Source organism: Eptatretus burgeri, chromosome 11 (genome assembly GCF_056783735.1).
Source record: "Eptatretus burgeri isolate ZD-2024b chromosome 11, Ebu_testis_v1, whole genome shotgun sequence".
Lineage (NCBI taxonomy): Eukaryota > Metazoa > Chordata > Myxini > Myxiniformes > Myxinidae > Eptatretus > Eptatretus burgeri.
Window position 1 is genome coordinate 77518118 of NC_140971.1, and position 11844 is coordinate 77529961.

Genomic DNA, 11844 nt, shown 5'->3' on the forward strand with positions numbered 1-11844 from the left:
TCAGGTTTCAGGGCTGTCGCTGGGCAACACAGACTTTCAGCTCCCTCCAAAGATTTTCCATTGGGTTCAGATCTGGAGACTGGCTCGGCCACTCCAGGACCTTGAGATGCTTCTTCCGGAGCCATTCCTTAGTTGCCCTGGCTGTGTGTTTCCGGTCGTTGTCATGCTGGAAGACCCAGCCACGCCCCATCTTCAATGCTCTTATTGAGGGAAGGAGGTTGTTGGCCAAGATCTCGTGATACATGGCCCCATCCATCCTTCCCTCAATACAGTGCAGTCGTCCTGTCCCCTTTGCAGAAAAGCATCCCAAAAGAATGATGTTTCCACCACCATGCTTCACAGTTGGGATGGTGTTCTTGGGGTTGTACTCATCCTTCTTCTTCCTCCAAACACGGCGAGTGGAGTTTAAACCAAAAAGCTCTATTTTGGTGTCATCAGACCACATGACCTTTTCCCATTCCTCCTCTGGATCATCCAGATGGTCACTGGCAAACTTCAGACGGGCCTGGACATGCGCTGGCTTGAGCAGAGGGACCTTGCGTGCACTGCAGGATTTTAATCCATGATGGCGTAGTGTGTTAATTATGGTTTTCTTTGATACTGTGGTCCCAGCTCTCTTCAGGTCATTGACCAGGTCCTGCCGTGTAGTTCTGGGCTGATCCCTCACCTCTCATGATCATTGAGGCTCCACGAGGTGAGATCTTGCATGGAGCCCCAGACTGAGGGAGTGTGACTGTTATCTTGAACTTCTTCCATTTTCTAATAATTGCACCAACAGTTGTTGCCTTCTCACCAAGCTGCTTGCTTATTGTCCTGTAGCCCATCCCAGCCTTGTGCAAGTCTACAATTTTGTCCCTGATGTCCTTAGACAGCTCTCTGGTCTTGCCCATTTTGGTGAGGTTGGAGTCTGATTGATTGAGTGCGGACAGCTGTCTTTTATGCAGATAACAAGTTCAAACAGGTGCAGTTAATACAGGTAATGAGTGGAGAATGGGAGGGCTTCTTAAAGACAAAACTAACAGGTCTGTGACAGCCGGAATTCTTACTGGTTGGTAGATGATCAAATACTTATTTCATGCAATAAAATGAAAATAAATTATTTAAAAATCATACAATGTGATTTTCAGGATTTTTGTTTTAGATTCTGTCTTTCACAGTTGAAGCGTACCTCTGATAAAAATTACAGACCTCTACGTGCTTTGTAAGTGGGAAAACCTGCAAAATCGGCAGTGTATCAAATACTTCTTCTCCCCACTGTATATAGTTAGAACGCTACTAAATATCCCATGAAAAGTGGTACCAGAGTACGGCTAAGAAACATTTTCGAAAAAAAATAAGATAATAGTAATAATAATTAAAAAATAATTTTAATTTATATTAAAAAAAAAAATTCCACCACTTGGATTCATTAGGACTTTTTATATGTTATAGAGGACACATTTATGAGTAATGAACAGTTATCAGATTTTTCTGTTGCAATTTGTGTGAAGTTCAGTCCTTATTTGTCATATAATGCCTCGACTACAAGTGTTATGGAAGAGCAAAGTGATGGAGGGCATCAACTGACAGTGCGTGAACTTTTGGGCACAATAACCGAAAGAATGAATGGATGAAGGAACAGTCAAAAGAGGGGAGAAAGCGAAGGAAACACAGGTAAGAAGGTTGTGTTCGGAAGAGTTCATTAGGGTAATAAAGATTGTGGGGATCTGGGGATGACATGGATGACGTGTTCCGCCTGTTTTTGAAGGAGTGGCTGACAAACCGTGAAAAGTTACAAACCGTACGTTTTTCATATCACGTAATATTACACCGGAGCTTATGGTGGAAGGTGTCAGACGGTGGCAAGAAACGAGTCGACGCCGCACGATCAGTGACATGAGCAAAGATCACCAAGTTATTGAGTTTCCATCTTGGAGAGGTGTTTTAAAGGACGTATTCTGTACTATAAGACTTTGACTTTTGTCTGTCTGTGTTTGTCTGCCTATGTGTCTGTCGCCATTTTCTCAGAGATGGCTGAACGGCATTCACATGGCTGCTGCAACAACAGTTTATGCCTGGTTTGAAGATTTGTCAAACTTTTAGAGGTTCATCAGTGAGTATCGAGGAGCGTTTTGGCAAAAAACTAAAAAATATATAAAAAAACTGGAAAATTTTGAAAAGAAAAAGTTGTTATTAAAAAAAAAATAATGAAAATGTAATAATAATAATAATAATTTAAAAAATCGCTCTATAGTGCCTCAGCCTTTGTAGCTTTGTGAAAGAGAATATGAAATGATCCCTGACTCCATTCATTAGTGGGTGTTGCCATATAGGGAAGGAAGTATTTTAGGGCCCCACAAAAAAAAAATGACACCGGGCAATCCCGGGTACCTGCTAGTTCGATATGCAGTACATTTTCGGAGTGTTTGAAGTATGCTCGAGATTCCGACCACAAAATGCTCCGTCTGCTCTGAAATGGCCAACAGGGGGCACCGTTTTAAAGGACACGGCATGACATTTACACCAGATTAACCAAACCAGAACTGAGTGAGCACCGCGTGTTCAAAATGCAGAGACAGAGACAGAGACAGAGACAGAGACAGACACACTGCAGTGTGGACTCGAGCTTTAACCGAGTTGCCAATCAAGCCTCCCCCAACCCCAACCCCAACCTCCCTCCTCCACAAGGTGTCAGAGATTCATGATATTGCAAACAACCCGCACGCCTCCGGGGAGCACTCCCACGGCTTGGGGGCGTTGATCTGTATTATCGCCGTTGTCATTAATTGTTATAATCGGTTTCTCACTTGTCTTTGTCTGATTATCCGTTCACGATATGAATATGTATGTCAGTGTTCGAGACAACCATGAGCATGTTGCCCTTTGCTTATTTAGTCAGTTGATTAAATTGGTTTGTGTAGACCTCCTGGTCCAATGTTCTAACAGTCATTTTGTAAAACAATTCTGTTTTTAGCCAACAGAGACACGAAACCTACTTGTACATTTTTCCACACTTCACTTGAAGCTGGTTGTCATCTCTTTCGTGTACACAAATTTGTTGGGTCTTCAACCTCTCCTTCTGAAAGCTTGTTGTGCTCTGTGATGTCATACTTGTCTTGGGGGCTGGCAGGAGAGCTTGCAGATATACCCACTTACCTTTTGAACTGTCTAGCCTAGGTTAGAATCTCGACCCACCTATCAACGTCATCCTGGTGTTTCACATGTCGGCCGATTTCATCAATGTGTCCCTCAGAAGGACATTGAGCAGGAGGACTCGTTTGGCAGGACTGGTCGTTGGTCGGTCGACGGGATCCCACGGTGTCCTTCGGGAAGAAACTGCGAGTTATCACCTGCACTCGAAGCAAATTGCAAATGGCGGGAAAAACTGTGGGCAGCAAGCGGTCGGGTCTTCTGGAATATCCCTGAACACCAGGTTGCACGAGCTGCTTGCTCCATCAGAGTGTGGTTCAGCAGCTGATCCTAAACTCCAAACAAATTCACCTTCCCAGATTGTTGGCATATACAACATGTGAACGACCGTCTCCACCTCCAAAGCACTTGCATGATGACGATGACATTGTCTTGGCTGATGCATAGTCAACACACAATGCAAACGGAACCCATCCCGTAAATTGGTAACTTTCAAATTTATGTAACACAGTGAATGAGTTATTGAATCCAGCCAAGCTCTGAACAAAGTGTTTCATGGTAGTTTAAATGAACAGGGGTCAACAAGCACCATTGGTGTGTCAGATGGCTTCATGAAGTGATCACGCGGTTTGAAATTGTAACATGGACCTTTTTAATTGAAGCCTTACTCATAGCATCAGGGCCAGGCCTCCCACTCACTTTATTTTTATCCCTCATCGCCTTCCCTGCGAGGCATTTGTCGTTTCATTGTTTCCTTTGATATCAGAGTATATGAAAGAGTCGTATGAATCACCTCCACCGACTCCAATTAGGTTTCGTTTCATTATCTTAATAGGCATTGCCTTCTATCCTTGTAACACTAACCATGGGCTTACATCTCGTTGAAATGCTGGCGGGTCCACTGTCCAACAAGCGGTCTTGTGCATTTAGTCATCAGGCCTTTCGGAACAATAGATCCTGAAAACATTGAGTGCCCCATATGGGCCCATTATATGGCATGGTGACTCGGATTGGTCATGTGTGTCCACTTCGTATACTACTTACTCGAGGGTAGTCGGATCAAACAAAAACATGGTTCTTTGATGTACATCTAATTCCTATTGTGTAATATAAGGTCTTTGTATTTGGTCTATCACAAAGGAGCTGGACTTAACAATAGCTGGACTTAGTGCTTTTACACGCAAGGTCACTGAGTGACCTCTTCAGTTTAACATAAGGGGGGCTACCTAAGAAAGGTCTGACTGTGTTGGTTCAATGTCCTGTGTATCCAAAGAAGGTCGTTTACATGAAACTTGTGAATCACATCAATGTCAATTGGTTTGTAGTGCAGAAGCTGTTGCTCAGAGAGCAACCGCTCTCCTAGATAGTGTACTCCAGTGTCAAGGAACCTCCAAGAATAACAGACCACTTGCTACCCAAATCCAGACAGGAATTTGGAATTTGTTCAGGTTGCCAGCAGTAACTCATCTACTCTTCAATTAGGACACCGTGGGATCTTTCACACAAAGAACATCGACACACGATGTATCGCGCTTCCTGTTAGTCGAAGCTTGCGTATGACAAATTACAGCTCACACATCTAAGTCTAAGTTGGCCAGCCAAGTCACAGCACTGTCTGTTGTTAGGTGATTGCCCTAAACCCTTCATCAAATGTTTACAGGTGATGCCCATTCACAATGTAATGAATAGTCTGATCTGGGTGACCACAGTCACATGTCAGGCAGCCTTTGATTTTCGATTTGTGAAGGTGGTGTGATGTCCTTGCATGGAGATTGCGGATCCTGGTGAGCCGCAGACCACCGTTTGCTCTTCCTGCGAAACATCGGGATGACGGTTTATTGCCGGGTTGAGATACAAACCCAGGCTAGACAACTCAGAAGGGAGTGTGCTCGAGGCTAACCTGTTACTGCACTATACATGTTTCAATAATAGTAGTCTAAACCACGTATAATAATCGCTGGTGTCTCACATTCTGTTGACTTTTACTTGAAGTCCTCGAGACATCCTCAAACTAGATCGTATTTGAAGACTGCAAATATGCAAGTTCTGCCATGAATCGGAAAGCAAACCTGTAGTTTAACGGTACTTTGGCTCTGGATTTGTCCCGATCGCACATGCGCAAAGAGGAGTGAGATAATTGTTTTACTCTGTCTACCTGCCTGGCAGTCAAACAACATTTAAAAATGTCGGTATCGTGTTTGGCCGAGGAAAGCCTGCTTTGATGGAAGTAATGGTGCTTGATCCTCTCCGTGTGTCCTCATCGTTGTGCAAAAGACGCCACAATGGGCGATGAGGATTTGGCGAACCATGACTACATCACATGGTACGGTCCCAGAGTATGCCAGGGACAACTTTAAACTCTGCTCAGCAGCTCAGTTTCTTTTTCATCACTAACGACGTCGCCGATGCCGGGAAACAGAAAGCGATTCTTCTATTGTTTCTACCGGAGGACGTGTCCCGTCTGCTGTCTGACTTGATTTCACCTGCAAAGGCGTTGGATGATACTATCACCTATAAATCCATAGTCAAGACATTTCACAACCATATGAAACCAGGCAAGTCTCCGCAGTTATCACGGTGGGAGTTCAACAACCTGGTTCAGCTTCCCGATGAGAGGGTAGCTGATTTTGGTGCCAGACTCAAGCATCTGGCATGGGATTGCCGTTTTGGTGACGATGAATGGTCAGAGATTGACGGATCGTTTTATCGCTGGGTTACGGGATGAGAGGATGGTCGCATCAGCTCTTCGGATAAAGTTTGAAGAGATTAAGTTTGCTAAAGCGGTTGAAACTGCAGCTGCCGTGGAACGAGCTAGAAAGGATGTTCGAGCCATTATTGGAGAGGACTTGTCTGTCAATATTTCCTTTGCTGGCAGGTCCCGTGCTCACAACTCCCTATCATGGTCAGCATATCAGGAACCTCTGTCGTCCTGGCTGCATGCAAGCGGTGCATCACAGAGCCAGCTGCCACAGCAGTCTTGTCAGGGATGTGGTGGTTCACACTCTCGACGGAACTGTCCATTTCAGAATGCAGTGTCACCGGTGTGGTAGGACAGGCCATGCGTGGAGGGTCTGTCAGGGCCAGGCACAATCGGTTTTTGTGGTCAGGGCAAGCAGTGAGGTTGATCAACTTGGCATATTTCCGATGACAACAACTGCAAATCACCCTTTTTGAGGTGATTGTTAGTGTGAATGGCAGGCCAGTCAACTTCGCAGTGGATACCAGGGCATCAGTCAGTCTTGTGAGTAAGCAGACCTGGTGTCGTTTGGGACGTCCGATGTTAGCCTCAGTACACATGACCCTTCGTACCCACACTGGGGAATTAATCAAACCATTAGGTTTGATGGATGTAGTGGTTCATCATTGGGCACAGCAAGCAGTGTTGCCCCTGCATGCGGTTGATGGTTCTGGACCATCTCTCCTTGATCGTGACCGGTTGCACACAATTTGTCTGGATTGGGCAGACATTTTACAGTGTTCATGCATCGTTTATGCCTGGTGTTGGCTTAATGGTTAGGGTGGTGGGCTTGGGATCCCACTCAGCTGTTGAAGTAATACCAGGTGGGGTTGACTCTGCCTGTCAACCTTCCGAGGTCAGCAAAATGAGTGCCAACATGCTGGTATCCTGTGGCAGAGTGGCGACCAGTTCAGGATTGTGCCCAATAGCCAAGGAGACTGCTTTGGCAGCACCAACACTCTGCACAGAGTATGGTCCCAATGGATGGATGGATACATTGTTTGTCTCCTTCCCCGCTGGAAGGGATATTGGAAAAACACTAAGTTCTATTCAGACCTGGGCTCGGGAACCTCATAGGTGCTCAATGTTACCGACACCTGAAGGATGGTGTCAGTCCGCGATTCTATAAACATCAACCTGTGCCATATGCTCTTAGTGATTGGGTCAAACAGAACTCGACCGATTAGAAAAGATTGGTGTCATTGTAATGGTAGCGCACTCTGAGTGGGCAATGCCCGTGGTCACAGTGCTCAAGTGGAATGGAGGTATCCACTTGTGTGGTGACTTTAAAGCAACAGTTAACTCCAACCTCTGTGTGGAGCAGTACCCACTGCCATCCACTGATGCGATACATTCAGTAAGCGGGGAGTCAGTATTTCAGGAAGTTGGACTAGTGCGATGCTGATTTGCAACTCAAGATCACACCAGAGGATCGTCATTTCCTTACCGTGTCAGGGTATGTACCAGTATACCTGTCTGTGTTTCAGTATCGCTTCAGCTCTGGCAATGTAGCAGAAAGCTGTGGATTGTTTTTGTGTCGACTTACTGGCACAATGCCACTTGGATGACATCCTCATCACGGGTGCTATAGCCAAACAGCCTCTTGAGAACTTTGATAAGGTGATGTCTAAGTTAGCTGTTCAGGGTCTTCGCCTAAACAGACAAATGTTTATTCTTTCAGAAACGAGTGGAGTACCTGGGCCACATCATCATGCAGGATGGGCTGTCGAAAGCCCCTCAAAGTCGATGTCACAGCCAACATGCCCAGCCCAAGAGACAAAGTTCAGCTTCATTCCTTCACTGGGCTCGCTCAACATTACCAAAGGTATGTCAGCAACCTAAGCACTGACCTCGCTCCACTGACTCACATGCTGCGTCGAGATGTTCGTTGGAGGTGGAGTTCGATGGAACAAGCAGCATTCAAACGAGTCAAATCTCACCTTATGGTAGACACAGTTCTCATGCATTACAAACCTTCACATCCTCACGTGTGTGTGTGTGTGACAGCCCGTCATACGGCATCGATGCGGTCATGTCTCAGGTAATGAGTGTGTTTTGTGTGTGTTTTGGGTCATGCGCTCTGATGGCCGCAGAGCAGAACTATGCTCAAATCGAGCGTGAAGCACTGAGTTTGGTACGGGGCATGTTGAAGTTTCTTCAGTACTTGATAGGTCGACATTTCCTCCCACAAACTGATCATCAGCCGCTTCAGTTGTTGTTCAATTCTCGGAAAGGCGTTCCAGTCACTTCCGCTGCTCGGCTCCAGAGATGGTGTCTCTCCCTCAGTGCGTATGACTACGAAATCAAATTTTGTGTTTCCAAACGGCACGCTAACTCTGATGGCCTGTCTTGACTGCTGTCTCATTAGGTCGTCGCCAAACCTACAGATAAGGTCAAGGTGTGCATGTTCGAACAGATCGAGTCTGGTCTGGTAATCTCGGTGGACATGGCCGCTTCCATCCATCGCGATCCCATTTTGTCGTGTGTTGCACACGCTTTATTGTCGAGTTGCTGGTGCGAGTTTCCCTCAACGTCAGAATATGCTCCATGTGTGTCGCATGCATTCCAGCTGTCTTTAGCTCAAGGTTGTGTTATATGGGGGCATGAGGGTTGTCATTCCTACTTCATTACATCAAAGCTGTCTCAATGAGTTACACAAGGGTCACTTAGGAGTGGTCAAAACAAAGGGTTTAGCCCAGAGTTTATTGCGGTGGCCCAGGCATGATGTGGACATCAAGTGGATGGTAAAAGCATGTGTTGCATGTCGAACTGATGCTGGTAATCCCTCACGTATCTCTGAATTAAAAATTGATTAAAGTGAGATTGTTTCCGTCACTGATCTACACATAATACCTCATCATGTCGAAGTGGAATTTTTCTTTTTTTTAGAAATGTTTACAAGTTAATTAACCAGAGTTGGTGTCAAAGCCACTCAATGCTCACCTGTTTATACATTTATCATTTTTAAAAGACTAGTCTAATTAATATTTTTTATAAAGCATTGCAGTGAAGTCTGATCCAAATAATTTTAAAGCAATATATGTATTTGTATATTGTAATCAGTAACAAGAGCGCAAGTGAGCACAATATACTCCTGAACAAGAAGGTATATACAGAATTGTGCTACAACATGGAAAACAGCATCCTGGTTGCCATGGCAACCACTTTAGATAACGAAGGTATGTCGGAACACACCGTCTCCACAGTCTGTACTTATGTTCCAAATATGAAATGTGAACGTTGAAAACTTTGGGAGTTAGAGTGCGGACAGGAACGGATGGAAAACAGCATCCTGGTTGCCATGGCAACCACTTGAGATGACGAACGTATGTCACGACACACCGTCTCCACAGTCTATACCTATGTACCAAATATGAAACGTGAAAGTTGAAAACTTTGGGAGTTAGAATGTGGACAGGAACGGACGGACAGACAGACAGACAGACAGACAGACAGACAGACAGACAGACAGACAGACTGATGGACGACCGGTACAGGCCCGTAGCCAGGGCTCAGTATTAAGGGGGGCATATGAACTGGATGGGGGGGCACAATTATTATATTTAATATTTTTGATAACCCTGTATACTATTGTATTCATGCAGCATTGACGCATCTATACTGAGGTTGCCGTCGCATACTAACCAAATTGATCTCAGCTAGATTTAATATGTTCCGATGTTTTTGGCCTAAAATTATTCGAATGCAGGAGAGCCGCAACAAACTGGCACATTCACAATGCAGATATTCAATGATTAGACAATTGGCACCAATTCAGGTGCACTTATACAAGGTGTTGTGAAGAATTGGCATTAGAAAATTAATATACCAGAGATACAATGACTAAACGGGAGAGGTTGGCACCAGAATCAGTGCACTTTGAAATAAGATACAGGAGGCTATGACCTGCGATCATCACGTTAAACTATCAACAGCAAATACGACCAGCCTGAAGATACCACAAGGTCCGCATTTAAAGCAGTCAATTACACAGAGGGAAGGTTATGCACAAAGCACTAGATATGGGATATGCAAAGCACCAAACACAACATTTAACTTAAACATCAGAAGTACAAAGCAACCGACCACGGCGGGTGCTGACCACAACCACACTGCAACCATAACCACACACGCATCACCAACAGTCACACACACAATCTGAACTCCTCGTATAGTTTTTATACCGCTGCACTCACTGTCAGAAGAGCTGCAGGTGACGTGTCTCGGTGTGGAATCTTCTGAGGACCTTCTCCTTCCATTCATTCAGGCATTTACGTGTGAGGTCTCTCTCGAAGGCCAGCTGTACCAGTTGTGCCTTGCGTGCATGGCGCATGGACCGTCGATGGTCAGTGAAGACATTCCTCAATGTTGAGAATGAGTTTTCACACATGGCAGTGGATGCACCAAACATTAGTCCAAGTCTCATAGCAGTCACTACACTTGGCATGGCTTCCAGCGTTTTGTGGTATGTTGAGAGGAGTTTTTGTGTTGTCCATCTCTCGTTTGGCTGCTTTTCTGTCTGTGAGCGAATAAACTGCTTTGCAACCACACACTCTGTTTCACTGATGGTTGACTTTGTTAATGTCATGATGTGCTGGAGCAAGTGGGGATCCAAAAACGTGCCATTTTCAGGATTCAAGGCAGCGAGTGAACGGGCGAGTTGTGTGTTGCGCTCACTGAAGGGCTGAGCGATCTCGCCAAGCACAGTGTCAATTGCGCTGTAAAACCCTCTGCAGTTCCGTCTTGTCGTTGTTTTGTCCTGTAGTCTCCAAAACTACAAACTGTTCCAAGTTCTTATGCATTGTGAATCTCCGTTTTGGTGGTGCAGGTGTAGAAGTGCGAGCATCGTTGGCCTTGTTCCACAGATCAGTGAACTCATCCTCAGAGCGGAGTTTCTTCACGCACTCTGTAGCACTCGCCACCAGTTCCAACCCCGTTAGCAAGTCCATGTCCTCTGCCTGCAAGAGTCTGTTAGGGCCATCTAACAACATCAGCAGTTTTTGTACAAAGATAGCAATGAACATGAAGGCAGGCCCAGAGACTTCCCGCAAAAGCCCAATAGCCTCCATCCTCATCTCTGCACCGTAGGCACGCTCTGCATCAATCTCCGACAGTAAGGATGTGATATCCTTAAAAGATCCTATGATCACAGACATGGTGGCGAAATGTCCCGTCCACCTTTGATCAAGAAGTCGTTTTAACTGCTCACCTTTATACTGTGCAGCAACAGTGGGCTTTCTGAAGAATTTGTACAGGCAACAACAAACCTCGAGGAAATCAGTGACAGCTTTCTCTGCTGCCAGGACGTGGATAACTACCAGATGGAGTTGGTGATTTAAGCAGTGCACATAGGGGATTTCTCTTTCCAATATCTCTTGCAACAACTTTTGCACCCCACCGTGCTTCCCAGCCATTACCGAAGCCCCGTCGTACACCTGACTTAATATTTTTGACGTGTCAAGTCCTGTTTTTGTCAGCTCTGCAATTATTAGGTCTGTCAATGTTTTTGCATCTCCAGCGTCAGCTGTAGCTATTGTGAGTAGATGCTCTGTTGCTTCATTTGATGCCGATACAAAGCGAATGATGATTGATATGTTCTCACATTCAGTGGGGTCCCTCATCCCATCCACCTTGATGGTAAACCACAATGTGCCTACTTCTTCCACGATGGCATCCGTCACAACATTACTCGATGTGCAGATCAGTTCATTCTGCATTTCCGGACTGGTATAGCTTGCGTTTCGTGGGATATGCTTTATTTTTTCGGCAAGCTCGGTGTCTTTTTTGAGTGTGTAGTTTAAAAGCGAGAGGAAGAGCCCACTGTGCCCGTCTGACATATCTTCAAAATTATCAAGGCTCCCTCTAAAAGGTATCTGATTTTCGGCGAGAAATCCCACAACATCTATAAGAGCAGACACATAGTACCGGTTTCTATTTAGCTGGTCAGCATTGAGGAGTGTGGAAATCTCCTCACCACA

General features: G+C 45.3%; 1 long non-coding RNA gene across 1 annotated transcript in view; it reads left to right on the plus strand.

Moving 5' to 3' along the window:
• Window positions 1-861: 861 nt before the first annotated feature.
• Window positions 862-11844, plus strand: part of LOC147017431 (uncharacterized) — a 32766-nt gene continuing 21783 nt past the window's right edge. Inside the window, exons 1-2 of the long non-coding RNA XR_015049498.1 lie at window positions 862-1653; window positions 7548-7691. This is a non-coding gene — a long non-coding RNA (uncharacterized LOC147017431). The remainder of the gene's footprint in view (window positions 1654-7547; window positions 7692-11844) is intronic.